This window comes from Astyanax mexicanus, chromosome 14, assembly GCF_023375975.1.
Source record: "Astyanax mexicanus isolate ESR-SI-001 chromosome 14, AstMex3_surface, whole genome shotgun sequence".
NCBI classification, from domain to species: domain Eukaryota; kingdom Metazoa; phylum Chordata; class Actinopteri; order Characiformes; family Acestrorhamphidae; genus Astyanax; species Astyanax mexicanus.
Genome location: NC_064421.1, coordinates 45,739,663 through 45,759,719, shown reverse-complemented (window position 1 = coordinate 45,759,719; position 20,057 = coordinate 45,739,663). Strand labels below are relative to the sequence as shown.

The 20,057-nt window shown below is 37.0% G+C and overlaps 1 long non-coding RNA gene across 2 annotated transcripts in view; it reads right to left on the bottom strand.

Moving 5' to 3' along the window:
• LOC111193169 (uncharacterized) overlaps positions 1 to 20,057 on the bottom strand; it is a 42,515-nt gene that overhangs the window by 16,823 nt on the left and 5,635 nt on the right. Inside the window, exon 2 of one of the 2 annotated variants that reach the window (XR_002650300.2) lies at positions 17,169 to 17,302. This is a non-coding gene — a long non-coding RNA (uncharacterized LOC111193169). The remainder of the gene's footprint in view (positions 1 to 17,168; positions 17,303 to 20,057) is intronic. The other variant, XR_002650298.2, reaches the window with a different exon arrangement.

Sequence of the window (20,057 nt, the reverse complement as noted above, 5' to 3'; positions counted from 1 at the left end):
AGCTTTTAGGAGATTTCAGGAATTTGTGTTATTTTCACATTTATATTGGTTTCATGTTTCCTTCAGCAATTTCTTGAACAGCAAGAGCGCGAGACAAATAACAATCCCACCCTCTGGACTGTGATTTTTGCGAGACTTTTGTAGAGGTGAAATAATGAAGCCCTGCTCATTAGCAAGGTTTTACAGGTTCCCATTCTTGCGCTTATTCTAGACCTTAGAAGGTGATTTTTTTTATTAGAATAAGCAATACGATTTCATCTGCATTTAGATGGGATTTTGTAAAAGGCTGCTTATAAAAATTGTGCAGGGCTCAGTTTTATTGTGGTCTGTTTCACGTTAGGGGCAGGTACATGTGGTGTTGGTGTGAGCAAACTGAGAGGGCTATGGAACCATTGCCCTCTAGAGGCCACTCCCCGTGGAAGTCTATTCGGCTGAATTATGGCTGAAATACAAAAGTGGAGTGATAGAATTGATGTGGAGGAAATGTGGATCTAGACTGTATGTGTTGCCTTTACTTTACACAGAGATAAAAGGAGGTAATTTGGGTTTAGTACCAGAAAATGCATTACTGATCGATAAAAATGCCATAATTTACTATACTACAGTCCAGAACAAGCTCATATAATATAGTAATCAGTAATATATACTGATATAGTTCAACTTATTCAACATAAAAAGAGCAGCTCTAAAAATAAAAAAATAAGAGGCCACTTAAAAATAATGAGTTTCTTTGATTTTACCAAATTAAAAAAAACTCTGGAATATAATCAAGATGAGAAGATGGATGATCAAAAGCATCACATGAAACCAAGCTGAACTACTTTGAATTTTTTGCACCAGGAGTGACATAAGGTTATCTATCCAAAAGCAGTGTGTAAGACTGGTGGAGGAGAACATGCCAACTGTGATTAAAAACCAGGGTTATTCCACCAAATATTGATTTCTGAACTCTTAAAAAACTTTATGAATATCAACTTATTTTCTTTGCATTATTTGAGGTCCGAAAGCTCTGCATCTTTTTTGCTATTTCAGCCATTTCTCATTTCCTGCAAACAAATGCTCTAAATGACAATATTTTTATTTGGAATTTGGGAGAAATGTTGTCTGTAGTTTATAGAATAAAACAACAATGTTCATTTACCTTAAACATATACTTATTAAAAGCAAAATCTCTTATTTGGTCTCTTATTTTTTTTTCCACAGCTGTATGTTCAATATAAGACACTTAATTCTGTATACTCCTTAAACTATACTAAGTATAAAAGTACTAAAAATTGAACTTCTCTGAAAAAAATACAAGACAGATATTCAGAGGCGTGATTCAACTTCAGGAGTATAAATTACATATATACATTAGGGCTAACATAATGATTGGTGACTAAAACACTAATACACACATTACACACGTAATATTAATGTGCCACAAAGAGTTCTCTGTGTTCTCCCAATAAAATAAAACTAATAAAATGTATTCATTCATTCACCAGTATTATTTTAGCTTTAGGAATAACCAAAAGTGGTTCTTCTTCTATGACGTCACTCTCATCCCAAAGCCTTTATAAAGAGGTGTAAAGAGCAGATATCTATTTTAATTATTTAATACATTTTAATTACTGCTGCCATTAAAAAAGTCCATGTGTTTTATGGTCACTGCTCTAAGTGCAGTACACAAAAAGTAAAGATAAAAAGGTAGCAGGACAGGAAGACGAATAAGAAGAAGAATAAGAAGAAGAATAAAAATAAGAAGAAGAAGAAGAAGAATGCACCAGCGTCCAACTTTAATTAACAAGCGCCTCCTTTGCGATCGGCCGGCGCGAATTCTCCTTGTTTTTACCAGGCGAGATCCTGTTTTTCTCATTTTTCTCCTTTTGTTTCTGAGACAGGGAACGGATCCGGCTCTATGGGACATTTAAATAGAGAGCTAATTCAAGCGGAGGGGCTCTTTCTGGGCCGGGCCGGGCTCACCGGGCCCTTTTGTGCGCTGCCCCTCACTCCATGTGTCCTCGCTCTCCTGGCCGGTCAGATTTTTTTCTCCTGCTTTTTTTTTTTGTCTGCGCCGGATAATCAGCTTGGACCGTTTGAGTCAGATGTGGTGGGAACTGGGCCTGCTTGGGGCTCCTCTCTGAAGGTGTTTGTTGTTAAATAGAACAATTCGGCTGTCTCTTTAGAAAGCCTGACAAAAGCAAATACTCCCTGCTGAAAATTTTCTTAGCCCGTCGCACAAAGGCTCAAGTTTGTTTAAGAAATTGCCGCTAAAGAAAGCGTCAACCCATTAAGGTAATTATATGGAACCTGTGTCCTATAAAGGCTTAATTGATGTTAATGTTTGTCTAATTGGGGATTCAGGGAGAGCAAAGGACTAAAGGTCTTCATAGCACTTTCAGGCGAGGCTCTGAAAAGGGTCCTTCTGGTTTTCACACTTCCCACAATGGCTGCCCGTCTTTCTCACATTACGGCCTGTTTTCAGCTATTTCCAGCATTCTGCTGCACTACTTAGAGCACAAAATAAGGGTGAAGAGCCATTGTCTGGTGCAAGCACTTCTCAAAGAGTGTTCCTGACAGGAATTGTTAGAGGACTCATGTTGAAGACAAGGGGGTGTGAGGGTGAAAGCCACTGTCATGCACTCTTGTCATGTCTCCGGTGTATGGCAATGGGACTCCTAATTGCTGCATCTGTTTTTTCATAGCACCAATTCATTTAAACAAAATACTTCAGTCAGCACCTCCTGTTCCTTCAGACGAGCGCGAGTTTGGCTATTGTAGACGTCAATGCATTTGCATGTGTTTGTGTGCGCGTATTTGTTAAAACGGCGCACGCTGGCGCTAGCCGCGGCAGCTTTAGCCGCGGGCCGTGACACAAATCCCTTGTTGCGGTCATCTCACGCGTTCTGCGCTAACAGAACAGAACAGAAGAGAGAAGCCCTCGGTGGTGTTGTTTGTTTTATGAGTTTTTTAAAAACATTTTTATGAAGGGACAGGACTTTATTTAGCTATGCTGGACAGCTATGCTTTTATTTGTGCGCTAGTTTATAAAAAGAGAGTTTTTAGAGCAGGGTCGAGAAGAGAAATGCGGTAAATACGATGTTTTCATATCTATAGTTGGGTTTATTCTTATTTTTTCTTATTTTTTCTAAGCCAACTGTCTTGAAAAAAACACTTGCCTGGCTCCATTCAGACCGTCTGACCATTTCAAATATTTCTCCTCGCTCTAATTACTAAGGTCGGTGTTAACAACCAATGCCATTTCCACACAAAGTTAAAATAGGGCCAGTGGTGAATGGCAAACTGATTGTACCGCTGTCAGCCTCCTGCATAGGCTCTTTCTGCAGATGGGAAGTGTGAAGGATGAAGGGGAAAGGGGAGGGGGGGGGGGGAACGGGGTAGAGAAGGAAAAGGCACTTCATTTAACTTGCACCAAGCTGATTGGAGTGGAGAAGGCAATTCAGATCTCGAGTGGATTTCCCATTGCAGAACCTTCGTTCAATCCACACCCATTTCCGCAGGCCTCCTGTCAGTCACGGCACACAAGGCAAACCCTGGCACAACTCAATGGTTCTCCTCCACCTGCGCACAATAGCGGCATCAAAAAAAAAAAAAGAGAGAAAAAGAAAAGGAAAGAGACGCCTGAGTACGGCAGCTATATGTAGTCTTCTCTACGTTGACGACCCTACTTCCCTACTTGACTGACCTTTGCCCTAAGTGGCCCAGGAGCTCGTTCAAGCACACACACATGAACACTTGCGCACCAGTTAGTCGGTTTCCTGCGGAGAACGCTATTATTGTTATGTGTTCTCTTCACTCACCTGAGCTTCCAGCCACCTTAATTCTCTGCAAATGTGCCAGAATCCACAATGACACAAAAAAAAAAATCCACACTCACTGCTGTAATGCTCCTGCATTTTTTTTTTTTTTACACTGATGACTCTCGAAATGAGGCATAGTTTGATGTTATGTTTCCATTGGTAATAGTCAAAATAATCAAACACAGGTCACTGTGTTTAAACTTACAGATATATGCAATGAAAACTGATTAATTAAAAGTTGCAACCTGTGGAGGAAGAGCTACAAACAAACAAAATCAGTTTTCGAGACGTTTTTTTTTTTTTTTGTTAACCGAACGCGAACGCTGACGTTTCTACTGGAAAAGATAATTGGTTTACGAGAAGCGATTAAAAAACAGATGGTTGGAGAAGACTGTCGTCTTCGCTACAAAAGCGGCTCTATCAAAATGTCACGCAGTAACTTAATCACAGTATTTCTGCCGAGGAAAATTATCTAAAAACCCCGTCTACGAAGTGTCGCGTTACTCATCAAAGTACTTTACGGATTGAATAATGACCAGGGGTTACGGCCTCTAACCCCGACGGGTGACCCGCGGGTGCGCGAGACTCGGAGCTGGGGGGGGGGAGAAAAAGCCTCGGCGGCCGCCCTCTCTCTCCTCGGCTCAGCCTCTCTGGAACAGAAACTCGACTCCACAGCCATAATCACTTTAGTACTGTTTTTGTTCTCTGGTAAGTGGACAAAATATTTGGATGATCTTGAGCAAGCACAATAATTGAATATGTGATTTGGTAGTAGCAGGTGTTTGGAATCTTGAGCTTGTCTTTACATAATGAAGCATTCTGTAAACAAAAGCAAGTTGTTATGTTGCTTCGGCATGCTGGGGATATGCTCAAATGAAACAACTAATTTTCTTGATAGCATACTGTAATCATGCTGTTCCTCTACCACGCACTGTGCTGAGTGGTGTGTTGCCTATTAATTCATTCTCCTTCTCTCCGGTGAGAGAGAGGGCCCTCCTTCCACTAGTAAACTGCTATTATTCATTACACCTCAAGGCCTATAAGTACAAATAATCCCTGGGGTTCGAAAGAGTGAAATAATTATTGTTATTTGCTCGGATGTGGTTGGAGTATAGCTCGCCGACCTAAAACGGTTCGGATATGTATAAAGGAGAAAAAAAAAATGAAGTGGATAAATAAAAAATTATAAATAAATAAATAAATAAATAAACAGAGGAAAAAAAGAAAGAACAAAACAAAACACAAAACACACCTTGGCTCATATTCCCCCTGTATGAGGAGGAAAGGATTTAATTAGAAGCCAGCAAGTTAATTGACTCAATTGCTGTGTCATGGGACACACTGAGCGCAAAGCCAAAGCTGGACAGGCATCACTTCACATCATACAGTATATATTCATGCCTATACTTCAAATATATATATATATATATATTATATACAGCTCTAAAAGAAAAACATGAGATTCTAAGGTTTTACCAAATTAAAAACCTCTGGAATATAATCAAGAGAAGAAGATGGATGATCACAAGCCACCAAACCAAGCTGAACTGCTTGAATTTTTGCACCAGGAGTAAAGCAGCATTAAGTTATCCAAAAGCAGTGTGTAAGACTGGTGGAGGAGAACAGGCCAAGAAGCATGAAAACTTTGTTTTTTTTCAACAAATATTGATTTCTGAACTCTTAAAAATTGACTATGAATATGATCTTGTTTTCTTTGCATTATTTGAGATCTGAAAGCTCTAAATGAGAATATTTTTATTTGGAATTTGGGAGAAATGTTGTCTGTAGTTTATAGAATAAAACAACAATCTTCATTTTACTCAAACATTTACCTATAAAAAGCGAAATCAGAGAATCTGATTCAGAAACTGAAGTGGTCTCTTTATTTTTTTCCACAGCTGTAGATTTTGTAGTCTATGTACTGTATGTTCAGAAGGACTTGTTCACAACTCACACAGGATCACAGGTGTTTACATTATAAAGATATTAGTCATCAAACAGCATGAAAAACGTTGAGAAAGATAACATAGTAACAATGACTTTCTTTGCAATGTCTAAAAAGTGCAGATGAAGCAGATTAAACCTGTAACCTGTGTGTTTAATAAGCGTTGCATATTTTAACGTTGTCAGTCTGTTTTGATGCTGAAAAACACAATAGTGTGTATCAGACTCACTGTATGTTTTAGTGTAGCTAAGTGCAGAAAGATTAAATCAAATTGATTCAGTTATTTGAATGCTTTTTCTTTTTTGCATATACCAACTTGGGTATACCCTCACACACCCTCACAGAGCCTGGCAGAGGACACCTCAGTAGATAGACATTTATTCATTATTCTGTCTATACCTGTAAAGATTTGTTTTATGCAGCAGTGATTTTCATATTTTACACTTTTCTTTAACTAAAATATTATTAAAAGTTGCTTGTTTTATCCCTTTTAACAAATTAAACTTTTGTTTTTAGAACATCAGCATTGCATATCTGATATATCTACATCTCAGTTAGCAGAGTCCATCATAAGAACATTTAGTAATGTTTTCCAAAAGTTTGCAGGAATGCATAGGGTGACCAAACGTCCGTATTTCCCGGGACATGTCCGTATTTCACGTCCTGTCCCGGGCGTCCCGGATTTTTTTCAAAAAGTGAGGAAATGTCCTGGTGTTTAAATTACCTTCATTGGACCAGAGAGCAGTAGACAGCGTGACTGTCAGCATGGAGCCCTCCCTCCCCCCCTTCCGGTGCAGTCTCACATTAAGAGCACACACACAACACTCCACCCCTCAAACCACTCCCCCCCCCCCCCCCCAACAGGTATTCTGGTGTACCCAAATTAAAATATGGTCACCCTAGGAATGCATAAATAATGTTTCAGTAATGGTCTAAAAATCATCACAACGTTATTAGAACATTTTTCACATAACTTTCCCATCTAGACAAATACTGATATGACATCATGGAAACATTAAAGATAGCTATGCTATGTACATAATGAACGTAAAATATTAGAGAAATGTATCTAAATTAAGCAATGTTTTCAAAAGTTTCCTGGAAGGTTAACTTCTAACGTGTGACAGACAAATTGGTTTGCATCCAAACATTACTAGAATGCTTCTGACATAACATTCCCAGCTAAGTATCAAATTAGCTTAGTCAACCAGAACATTTAAAAGAACATCCATTCAACTTGACAGATTGAACATTCTTGAACTTGTACTAACTGTACCATCAGAAAACGTTCTACTAACCAAAAAGTGCTAGTTGGGACGGTGGGGTCCTTTGTTTCAACTTTGGTATATCTACAGAGTTTAAAAGTGTAGGGTTTACAGTGTATTTTGGCATAATTTTTTCAGTTATGCAAAAACTAAAGAAATCAAACGTGTAGTTGAGAATCACTTATACGTTTGAAGAATATCGAGATTTTAGTTTTATGTTTTACAATATCGCCCATCCCTAGAGTAAGGTTAAGAAGCAATGCCTAAAAGTTTCCTAAAAGCATCTTAACACAGAGATGACTCTTAAGACTCTTTTAAGTTTTTACGAGTGATAGCATTTCGCCAGGATTTCAGTTCAGAACTGCACAATCACAAACAAATAAGGTAATGTATGTTTTATTTTTTATTCACTCAATAACCCAACATAAGTTAACAAATTAATGAATAAATGAATTAATTACTCAAATAATTAGGTACATAAGTACCTAAAGTAATTAAAAGTTATTAACAAAACAACTAATTCCTCAGACAGATCAAATTACATTATCAAACACATTTAATTTGTAATTTTTTGTTTGTTTTTTAAAATAAGTTTATGTAAAATAAGTATTTTAATGCAATAAAGTACTGAGTTAATTAGACGTGACTCAGACTCCTTCCTTCCCTTTTTAATGAATCATTCCAAAGAATAAAGAGCCAATTAAATCAGGATTCCCCGTCTTGCATAACTGTTTCCCGTCTTCAGAGCTCTTCTTCCCCTTGTTTTCAGTGCAGGTCACAGAGCGTAGAGACAAAAGGACCTCGGCGGACTCAGATCCTTCCTGCTTTAGCTTTAGCGATTTGGGGAATCAGGAATCAGACGCCGGCCCCTTGTTACACCCTGTGTGACCCTCTTTGTCCTGCACCTGTGTGCCGCCGCCCCCCCCCCCCCCAAACGGGGCAAGAAAACAGAACGAGAGTCAGGTTAGAGGTCATGGGTTGGAGTGCTGTGAAGAGGAAGTTGTTGTTTTTCAAAACAGCAAGATGCTTATCGCTCTCATCTGATTTGACAGCCATCTGTCAGTCAAGGAATTTAGACGCTTGTTTTGCCCCCAACAGAAATCAGTCTAAATATGATGCTCTAATTGCTGGATATAGTAAAACGAATGGAAAGGCTATTATTATATTGTTTATTTATTTGTTTATTTGTTTGTTTGTTATTTGTGCTTTAGTTCTTGTGTTTATCTTCAAATAAAGAATAAAAATATATATATATATATATTCCCACACTGTTATCTGAGCAGAAATGAATAAGTGAACTCCACATCTCTGATATACAGGATCTCAATTTGCACCTATGAGGTTTCTAAGATGAGCATATCTTCTGTCACACAGGAGGTAAGAGGAGTAGCTGCAGTCTGAACTGAAGTACAGTACAGCCGCAATATCGATACACTATACATTATTAAAGAAAGAGTGCACCATACAGTATATCAATCACACGTACAAACACAAATTTATACTAGAGGTGGGCAATACATTAGTTTCTTGTTGTACCGCGATACATTCGTATCATATCAATAGCATACTTTACCATCAGTGCTTAAAGAAAACTAACACAACTGTACATTTCATTACAGAGAGTATAGAAATGAATCCTGTTTAATTAGATCCTGAATATAAATCACTGTACTCGGTATGTGATAGTATTTAATTTTATATAGTTTTTAATACTCTGCTGATACTCTGTTGATGAACTTGTGTAAAATGGTGTAAATGAATTTAAAATGATACTGTGTTTTATGAAAGAGCTATAATTAACAGTATTAGTGCATATTTTACATTTGTCATATTTGTCTTTGTCATAATAAGTTAGCATGTACTTCACAGGATTGGGAGAAAACGGAAATATAGTATAATATAGTATGTTAAATACTATAGTGTTTATGCATATAAATCATACATCGTTGCTGTCCAATGAAAAATAAGTATCTCCATTATTGTTGATTTTTGGTGTACTACAGAATTTGAACTAGGGCTGGGCGATATAACCATAAAATAATATCATGATATTTTATGGTATTTTTGTGATAACAATATTCTTGGCAAAGTGACAAAATAAAGATTTTTAAAATGAATTTCAAGTATATACTACTGCAACAAAATAAACATAATTATACCACAGACACATATACAGACACTGCAATGTGATTGGCTGAGAGGTGTTCTATGAGTGCCGTTATTAGCAGGTAATGCACTGTACTCGAAACTCTTTATGTATTACTCCACCCACATACAGGTAATCTAGCAACGATGCAGCGCTTACAAGCCAAACAGCACAGCTACAAACAAACAAAGCAGCAATGAAACTATTTTAATTGGCGGAGTATATATAACTAAACAGATAGTATTTTCTTGTGCTTTTTAACTCAAAAGCTTTTAATAAACAAGTATAATTGCAATAATTTAGTCAAGGTTCGTGGTATAATGTGTAATATTGGCACTGCGGCCTCATGCCTACGACCGTGGCACAGCAGTGCTAATAATAAAGTTATAGCACTCCTTCTTGTGTATTATTGCTTAAATAGATTTTGTTTAGTATAAACGAAACAGTTTTATACATTCAGTAGAATCAGAATCTAACTTACCAAGATTCTGATTGTGTATAAAATAAAAAATCTAACGATGTAATGTAATAAAACAATGTACCAACAAAAATCGACCACAAATCTTAAGTGCAAACCTACAAACTGCAACCAAACGTAAAATAAAAGTAAATGCAGTACACACAAACTGTCCATTACACTTTTTCAAATTTTCTTGATAAATGGACCAATAGAAATTCTTCAAAAACTCTTTTTACATCGACTTCCATTAAAAGTTAAGAAAGTTTTCTATCTCTCCTGTAAAGTTGCTGTTTTGGAGTTTTGGAGATGCATGTTTTTCATTGGACATTGACAATTTAGAGCAGTGAAAGTAAATGTATTCTTTGAAAGAATGAAGCTCCATTCAACACCTTTGGGACTTGGGAAGTTAAGGTGCCAATCATCCAACATCCTGACCTCACTACAAATCTTAAGAGAAATAGGAAAATGATCAAATTCTCACAATAATGTTTCAAAAATATAATAGAAAGCCTTCCCTGGACAGTAGAGATAGTTATTCCATCAAAAACAAGATATATTCTTTTATGCATATCAATATGGGGTACACGTATAATAATCTAAAGTTTGAGGCACCTATGAAGCCAAAAAAGCAGTGTTAAAAAGTGTTACATTTGCTTGGTAAATCGCGTATCACTTCTCATTTGCTCAATAAATCAATGTTAAAATGAATGCAAATAAAATTAAACAAATACAAATTAGCTTCGCTATGTACATGAATTATGAATGTAAAATATTAACTTACTTTTATATTAACATTTCTAATCAATTCTATGCCAAACCTTTGGCGACTAAGGTCCACATTTATTATTTTTTTTTGTACATACATTTACATACAGCTAGAGCCATACATTAAAATGAATAGTGAGGAACTGTGTTGAATCTCCGTGGCACATTGTGGTAGATAGCGAGCACAGATCTCTGAGAAAAAGACAAGATAGCAGATAATAATCTTTAATCTTCTCTGATTCAAGTGACCAGACGTGACGCCGCGGACATCTACCCGGAGTTAATGGGGATTCCTGGACAGTTTGTGTAATCACCTTTCATGAAGTGTTATAATTACAAAGCCAGAGTAAGAAAGAAATCTTAACCTTCGCTTGGCTCGGTTCTACACTTTTGCCAGCTTGGGGTGTAATTTAAACTCAGTACTTTAAGTCCCAGTTCCCAGTCTGATTGTATCCAGATAAGATCGGGGGCATCTGAATGTGCCTATGTGTGTGTGTGTGTGTGTGTGTGTGTTCTGACATCCTCAGATAAAGCGCTGAAAGCTTTCTTTGAAATGAAATGTCTTTCTTTAGGTGCTACTGAGTAATGCAGGCTGGTATGGATGAGGCATTATGGCTGCTGTTTATGGGAGTATGGAACTATAGCAGCAGCAGGGGAAAAAAGTGAAAAACAACACACAAGTAGTCGTACCTGTCGTGCTGTGCAGGTAAGCTCAGGTTTGGGACTGAAGAAATGGGATTAGTGGCAGTTGTACAAACCCCCTTATTTCATCACCTGGCATGCTGGTGTCAGGTTTCAGCTATACAATGGCATGTGTTTGGAAACAAACCTAACTCCAACACAAAAACACACAAAAAATGCAGTTGCAGTCACTGAGGATCAGTGTGGGAAACATAAAGGTATTTGGAATGAATTTAAAAGGATTTTCCACAAAGGTCTTACTTACTAATTAAATAGTAACACTGTGTCTTTTTTTTTTTGTTTGTTTGTTTAATTAGTGAATTTTAATGATTGTCCATGCTTAATTTCTTCATCTGCAACAGCCTAAATTAAAAAATTATTTAAAAAAAGATTATTTCCCTTCTTTAAACTGGATAATGCTTCACTTCAGACTCTGACTGAATCATTTATCTCCGTTGCTGACATTCCATTTACAGTGTTCATCCAGTGGCTCTTAAATGGTAAACTATTTCTGTTCTCACCCACGTATGGGTTATTATGTACAGGCACGCGTGTAATTATTATTGACAGATCACCATTGTTGTGAATGCCCATTTGCTCTGTTTTCTTGGAACTCGGAGCGAGAATTACATTGTTCTGAAATAATAACGTGCAGATGTGTTTTTGCTTCTAGTCGGTAATCAGGGCACAGGGACCACTCTTGCCTGAGAGATTGGTCTATCCCCTTAAAGCGAAATTAAAAACGACCAGGTACCACAGCCCTGCCTTCTTCTACCATTATGCCGCGAGTGTAATTATTGTGCCTATCGTTCACCACTCGCCGAAAAACTGAGTTCATAATTGAGGCACGTCATAAAATTTGAACATTACCAAATGAGACGTACGTCAAAACACCGGTCAGACGTTTTGCGAAAAATCCACCAGTTCTACAGTCTACAGTTCTAATGCTGCTGCTGTTTCTGCTGCAAGGGTTTACGTGCATTGTGACAAAAAAAAAAAAGAAGAAGAAGAAGAAAAAAAAAACTACTGCTTTTCTGCTATGACAACCCATCCTTGGCGGTGGGAAAGAAAGCCTAATTGGGCGAGTGCGGTTTGGCCCAAACTCTCCCACCAGTATCAGTCACTCTCAGATTGTGGCTCATGAGGGAATATGTGGGAGGAAGGCAAACACTTACCATGCCATTATTCCAGTCTCTCCCAGTTCAACTAACCCACACCCCCTCCCCACCCTTCCCCACCTTCTCCTCCTTCCCTTCCCCATCAGCCTCTCTGTTGCTTGACAGCAAATGGAAGGGGAGGGGCCTGCCGGTGGGCTCGGCGAATGGTGACACCTGCGGCGCTTCTGAAAGGCACGCTGTTCCTGCTCACCCCGGAGCCTGCCGACATTGTATGGAGGTGGAGAAAGGAGCCGAGGCCCCTTACCTGTGTGAGAGCAGGCACTCTGGCCCAGCCAGGCCCCGGCTGGCAGATTGGTAATGAGCGACTGTATGTGGTTAGGCTCAAGCCCGGGTGCCGGGGGCCCCCTGGGGGTTCCGAATGTGGTGGTGGATAATAAGAGGGCTGAGACACTCAATGTGGCACTGATTCATGTAGGCTATCCGTCCGGATTACCTTTCTCACCATGGGCACAATAAGGACCGGGTTCCCCAGGGTTAGGAACAACACCGCCAGATTGGCCCAGCAAGCCCCCCGGGGGAGATGGGTCTTTCCCAGGGTACAAACACTGCAGTGCCCATCAGGTTAATGTGAAACGTAAATACCTGTTTGTTCCAAAATGGAGTTACAGTCAAGTGTGGAACACAAACACGAATGGAGCAGAAGGGCAACATATACCGACCGCCGTGGAGTTTAGTTCATTTCAGAATTGAAATGTGACGAGCACGGAGGAATCGGACTGATCCTCCTGAGACACAGTAATTCATTTCATTTTTTCCCTCTTTGAATACTACCGTACTGACAAGGGGACATCCTGGCTTTTCCATTAAGCCCTTAAATGTGGGGGTGTGGCCAAAAAAGCATGGATACTTATTAAAAAAAAACAATTGACAGCCGTTGAGGTGTTCATATTTTAAAAGGGGAAAGTGAGTAGCAGTTTTTTTATGGGGATTCCTATCTTCAAAATGTACAGCTATCAGTAAACACAAGTGATCCAGTTCCATCAGTTCACCAGTACATACATGCCCATGCCAGAATACTCCCTCCACCATGCTTTTATATTTAGTAGTGTTGTAGTCCAGTCCGAGTCAAGACCAAGACTTTTTAGTAAGTAGTCGAGCCTGAGTCAAGACCGAGACTAGATTCAGATTTTTAAAAAATCCATTAGAGTATTTAAAGTGGCAGAGTTTACATTCTGCTGAATGTTTCTTCTTTCAGGAAGTCCTACATACAAATTCACGATGATTCACATAACCAAAGAGTTATAACATAACTCCAGCGAGCTGATGAAAAAGAGCACATTTAACTTAACATCAGACTGTTCAAAATGAAAAGTGTTCATTGATTGGATAATTTTTTTGGATAATCTGTGTGCAGATTTTAGGAAACAGAGTAATGACTGATTCGGTCTGTCTGAATGAATTGTTGATGTTCCGTTATGAAAGAACAAGACAGATTCCAAACAAGGTTGAGCCCGAGACGAGACAGAGACCTCTCGTTTTTGGTCTCAGAACTGGTCTCGAGACTGAGACTGGACTCGAGTACAACAAACACTAATATTCAGTGTCTTCTGCAATGGACAGTAGTACCTTCTGCCTTATTTTACTCAATTTCTACACATACTTTACATGCAAAGAAAGACAGATAAAGAACAAGAACTGGAGGAGGGCCACACAGTGAAAGGTGAATGTTTATTCTGGGTTTAAAGAGGATATAGAGGTCTATATTTTTTATATATATAGGGACACTCCCACCATGCACATATCTATGTATATATATATATATATATATATATAAATTTCTTGAAATCAATTTTGTGCAGTGCTTTTATGTCGATAAATAAATACCCACAAATCTTCTTCTGTTGTTTTGTGTAATTTGCTCTATTTCTCTATATTTTCTCAGTCAGGTGACCTTTCTGTCATCCTTAAACCATTAAAACTGACGTGTGCTTCTGAGTTATTATAGCTGTATTGTTTGTGCCTGCCTCCATAAACTGCATCTAATCTGTTGAACATTTCAGTGATACTGTAAAAGACGCATCATCATTGTTCCCACGCTTTTGCATTAAAGTTATAAAGCATTGCATCTTTTTGTTTAGTGTCTTTATTCTGAAACTACTTTCACTAATCAACACTGAGCTCAGCTCAGCTTCTGTGTTCATCGTGATGCAGAAATTATTATATGAAGAAAATGATATGAAGACTTAACGTGGCTTAATGTACTAAAACAACGAGAAACAAACACCAAACATCTTATTTTTTCACTGCATAATATAATTGATCAGAATCTATAAACAAATCACTATTACCCACAATACTGACCCGCTGTAAAATCCAGAGAGGCTGGGAAGGAAACAGGTTGGATGAGGAGCTTCAGTAACAGTAAATTATGTATTTTGAGTTTGCTGTTGTAGCTGGTCTGTCAGTGTATCCAGGGTGGTGTTGGATCAGTATAATTAAAGCTCATACTGATAGAGTAGCGTTTAGAACAGTACAACACGCCACTATCTTTCGTCTCAGGTACACTGGTAAAATGTGTTACTGCGTTTAAAGCTGGTTCTGGATAATTTCACGCTGTTGGGTCAGTTAGTTCATTAGTTGGATCAGCTGGTTGTAAATATGCTTTAAACGGCCGGAGTTTGCTGTTGTTGCGCCGAAAAGAGTCCCCTCCCAAACGAAAACAAAAAGCAGGCAAGTGCAGACTCGCTGCGTGACGTTACCTCTCCACCTTGGGAGGTGTTTTCGAAAACCTCCATTTTCAGTGACCGAAAGCGGCATTTTCGTGTGGACGGAATGGACACAAAAACCTTGGGTTCGTGTGGACGGGGCCTAAAAGCTAATAACGTTACATAAACAGCATCACTGTTACACTGTAAGCCTGGAATAGCTGACTTTACTTAAATTATATAAGGAAACCAGTTGCCTCCAGTAATGTTTACTGGAAATCTAAGACTAAAAACCTGTAGTTGTTATGCCTAAATTGTAAATTACTTTAATTTATTTCTATTTTGTTGTTAAATTAATTCCTTTGAATTTAATAATTCTACTTTGAATCTTATAGAAAGGTGAATACAATAGATTTTTATATATATTTTTTTTAATTTAAGTAAAATATAAAATTGAAATTCTCATAGAAAACAAGAGAGATGAAGAAAAAAAATGCTATATTGAATACAGCACACAGCTAAGAAAATGCTGCTTGTTCTGACAACCTACAACATAGAGGTCAGGCAGTTAATCATTATAATATATGAGCTACAAGTTTACATAAAGTAGCCTGGAGGGGGGAATGACTACACACTGATGGTGAGTGTTAGTCAGAAACTGTGGGACACACACAGTATACAACTTGATTGTACCAAAAGCCAATGGAAAAGAAGCTGCCAATGGCAAAACAGACTTAACTTAACTTAAAAGGTCTCAGTTTAAATGTATGTGTGCCTACAAATGTTCAATTAAATTAAAATAGTTTTTAAATTAAACATACTTAATTCATTTGAGTTCAAACTAATCGTGGGTTTAGAGTGTACATGTGATTCAGTGATATTTATAGAGTAGACACACATAGAATGGGGAAGTTGAAAAAAAAAATAAAAATTGAAGAATTGTTGCTGAACTGTACAAAATTCTATAAGAAACTTCTTTAACCTTAGTCCCATATGTGCAAAATAAAATGCACAAATATGAAAATAATACTTAATGTTTTTTGAACACCAACGCACTTTCTTTTTTTTCTCTCTCTCTCCTTTAGCTACACCGGTCACACTCCAAACAATCGCTTTTTTTTGCGTCCATGTCACTGACAGCAGAACCTGCTGTGGTTGACTCATCCTTAGCCTTTTATTTATTATTAATAATCTGTATATTCAAAATTATATGTCAGTTTGAATAGCTTTACACCGGCTATTGTTGCAGAATTTGTTGTTTTATATTGTTTTTAAAGTTTGGAAGATGAGATATTTAATTTTTGCATGCTGTAGTCAAGCAATTATAAATAAGATAAGTATAAGAATATGATCTAAAATTGTGTTAGTGGGTAATCTTGTTTGTTAATCAAATGAAAGCATGTTAAAACATGATAACTGAATGAATACTGCAATACCAACATGAACTGTATGACAGGAATAAACAACAACAGATAGGTATTGTGTTATGAGTTGTGTTGGGAGTTTTGGAAATGTGACTACAGATCAGACAAAAGGATTAAAAAAAAACTGTAATAAAAATAAATAAAAATAAAAAAGGTGCCAAAAAGTTTCATACAAAAAAACAAAAAAGGTTTTCTAATGAAAGTGACCCCCTAAAGTTTTATTTTTCTAGTATAAACCTCCAAACCGACTGCTTTTTTTTTTACTTAAAACATACTTAAAAAAAACTATTGCGTTTTTTTTTGTTGAAAAAAAAGTTGAAAATACATATTAAACATGAATTTTGAGAGTAAAACATATAGTAGTGTGTTATATACTTATAGTATATATAAGTAGTATGAATTTCAATTTAACTACACACAAATGTAAATTCAAAGATTTGTCAGAAATCTGATTAAGCAGGTCAGCTTGTATAATTAATATGGAGTAAAGAAAAAAAAGATCAGGCCTAATTTTTCTATTTTTTGCACAAATGTAAAAAAAAACTAAGTGAACTGTGGTAAACTTTGCTGTGGATAACAGCATTAATTCTGTTAAAATTTAATTTAGTCCAAATGTTTTGGTCAGAATTGCAATTATATTTACTATTACAATTACATTACATTATATTCAATAACAACAAATATTTATATAAAAGTAATTAAGTGCATTAAAAGTGTAATATACAATATAGGTACACTGTAGGTGTGTCACTAACTTTAAATCTGTCCTACAATTCTACAAACATCTGATTTTACCAAAAATAAAATCAGAAACGCATTGCATTAATTTGGAGGTCTTAAATCTCAGTGAACTTACTGTGGTTATAGGGAGCGCTGCAGGGTGGAGGAGCAGGATGAAGGGCACCTCTTGTCTTCTGTCCTCTTGGTGAAGGCGCAGGCTGTCGCAGGTTTGTTTACTCTTTCTTCTGGACAGCCTGTCTGTTCCTATTGCTCTCATGAGCAGAGATTAATGCTGTTAGATATCTGCTATAAACAGCGCTGGACCAGCAAGTACTGGCCATCAGAATATTTGTAAACAGTCACGATCTAAGTGACAAGACAAGTCAAGGAGAGAGGAGTCAAATGTCATAAGTAGTGTCACTCTGTGTGTGTGTGTTTGTGTGTGTTTGTGCATATGCAGTTGTATGCAGCGGTAAGAAAGCTTTTTGAGAGTGCAACAAACATTTAGTGAAATGTAAAAACTGAGCTACTTCAATTTAATCAAAGTTAAAAATTAAACTGCTGCATTAATCATAATACATTTCTACACTGTCATCAGTTCAACCTAACTAAGCATGCATTACATTTACTAATTACTAATAAGTAATCAGCACTTAACACAAAAAAACTTGTTTTTTACTTTTTTTATCAATGACTGGACAAATAGAAATGTTGCATAATTACAACTCTGGAAAAAAATAGGAGATCACTTAAAAAAAAAAAGGTAGAGTTTCTTTGATTTTACCAAATTGAAAACCTCTGAAATATAATCAAGAGGAAGATGGATGATCACAAGCCATCAAACCACCAAACTGAACTGCTTGTATTTTTGCACCAGGAGTAAAGCAGCATAAAGTTATCTAAAAGCAGTGTGTAAGACTGGTGGAGGAGAACATGATGCCAAGATGCATGAAAAAAACTGTGATTAAAAAAACAAATGGGTTATTCCACCAAATATTGATTTCTGAACTCTTAAAACTTTATGAGTATGAATCTGTTTTCTTTCTATCTATCCATCCACCCATCTATCCATCCATTCAATTTTTCATTCACTAAAAAAAATCTCCATTCAATATCAGATCAATGCTGTGTAGTCCAACCTAGTCTTATTTTTTTTCTGGGAAACCAACCATAAGAGTATTGATCTGCTGTGTACCTTCCTATCCACATACCAAACCAACCTATTAACTGCATATATCCATCTATCTTTTTCTATTTATCTGTCTCTCTGATCATCCATTGGCTGATTCTTGCTCAAAATTCACTAATTCTGACAAATACCTCAAACCCGGTCACCTATTTCCAGGCTCCAGACACATTGTTTCATACGTTTGGCTTTGGCATTCTTTATTTAGCTACGTTTCCTAAAATTATTATTGTATAGTACATTCGACAATTGAATCTTTTCCCTTGGTTGCTATGTTTGGTGTATCACCTAAAGCAGGGGTGTCCAAACTTTTTTGTTGGGGGCCAGAAGGAGAAATATATTTGAAGTCACGGGCCACAGACTCTGTAATAAAACAAATAATGAAATACACCACTTTAAATAATACATTTTACTGATTACTTTTATTTACACACCATTTTACTTGACTTACTATCTTTGAGTGTCTTTTCAGTGTTGTGTAAACTAAGATTTCTCAAATTGATGTTTCATTTCATGATGTCTCTTAATATTAAACTCCTTAATTACAGCAACTTTTAGACTCTTTTGCCCTTTTTCTGAGCTACAACTGAACACTCTCGCCCCTTTTAGACTCTTTTGCCTGTTTTTCTGAGCTAAAACCGAGCACCCTCTCCTCTTTTTTTTCCTTAGAGTTTTTATTTTTTTTTATTTTATTTTTTTTTTTTCAAGCTTGTTTTTGAATGATCCTGTACTGAGTTGATTTATTATTTTTATTTCTCATTATCTTTCACCATATTTAAGTTATGACATGAGTGGTGGAAGGAAGTGACAGAGTGGAAGATGAGTAAGTGTGGGTGGATAGGGATTAAAAGGTCAAGTAATTAATGGGAACCATTGTAGAAAAATAATGTATGTATGTAATCAAACTCTTTGTAAAGCAACCTCTTTCCATATTGCTAACCCAACAAACAGAATGGTCCAAAAAAACAGATCTGTTTTAGTAAGTTTCAACCAAATTCTTACAGTATCTTCCTTTAAGTGCACACTTGAGAAATCTTACAGATGCAGATAATAGCCTCAGCAGAGAATACACTGCATTTCTACCACACACAACTGCTAACAATGCTGCACGAGTTCCTGCTGTAGAACAACATCTGCTTGCAAACAAATATTTACTTCCCAAAGAATCCTGTTTATACACAGGGACGCAGCAGCCAGGGAAGCTGTCACAGCAGCAGGTTGAAAAGGTGTTTGATATGTTGAAACATAGGTAAAGCCCCCCCTCAGTAATACTGCGAGAGCAGCAGATCTCTCTGAACCATGTGACACTGCTTAGAGCACTTGGAGCGGGAAACGCAGAGGCTCACTTCATGTGACTTTCTAATTAGAGTCTTTATGCCAAGACGAATGTCAACGATGCAAACTATTTGTGACACTTGGCAGAAAAAGAATGTGTTTTATGTAAACAGTCCAGGCTACTTTTGCTTCAGCGGTGTGGAAAAAAAATATATAATGTGTTTACCTTAATATGTGATAATATTTTACATCTTATTTTTATATACAGCACACAATAGTGGAAGAGAACCCTTTAATGCCGCTGGAACCACACAGACTGAATAGAAGGACTGAAGTTCTTCTTCTTCTTCTAATGTCTAATCCAGCTTTGCCGTGTTGTCATTATTACTGTTTACTGTTTATTATAATTTATGTTCATGTTTGACAACAGACTAATGCTTAAAATACAGCAGTCTATCACAACCTAAGAACAATGATGCTTTTTCCATTTTATCCATGTTATCCATTTGACAGTTATGAATAGGGGTGGGCGATATAGCCCTAAAATAATATCAAAATATTTCA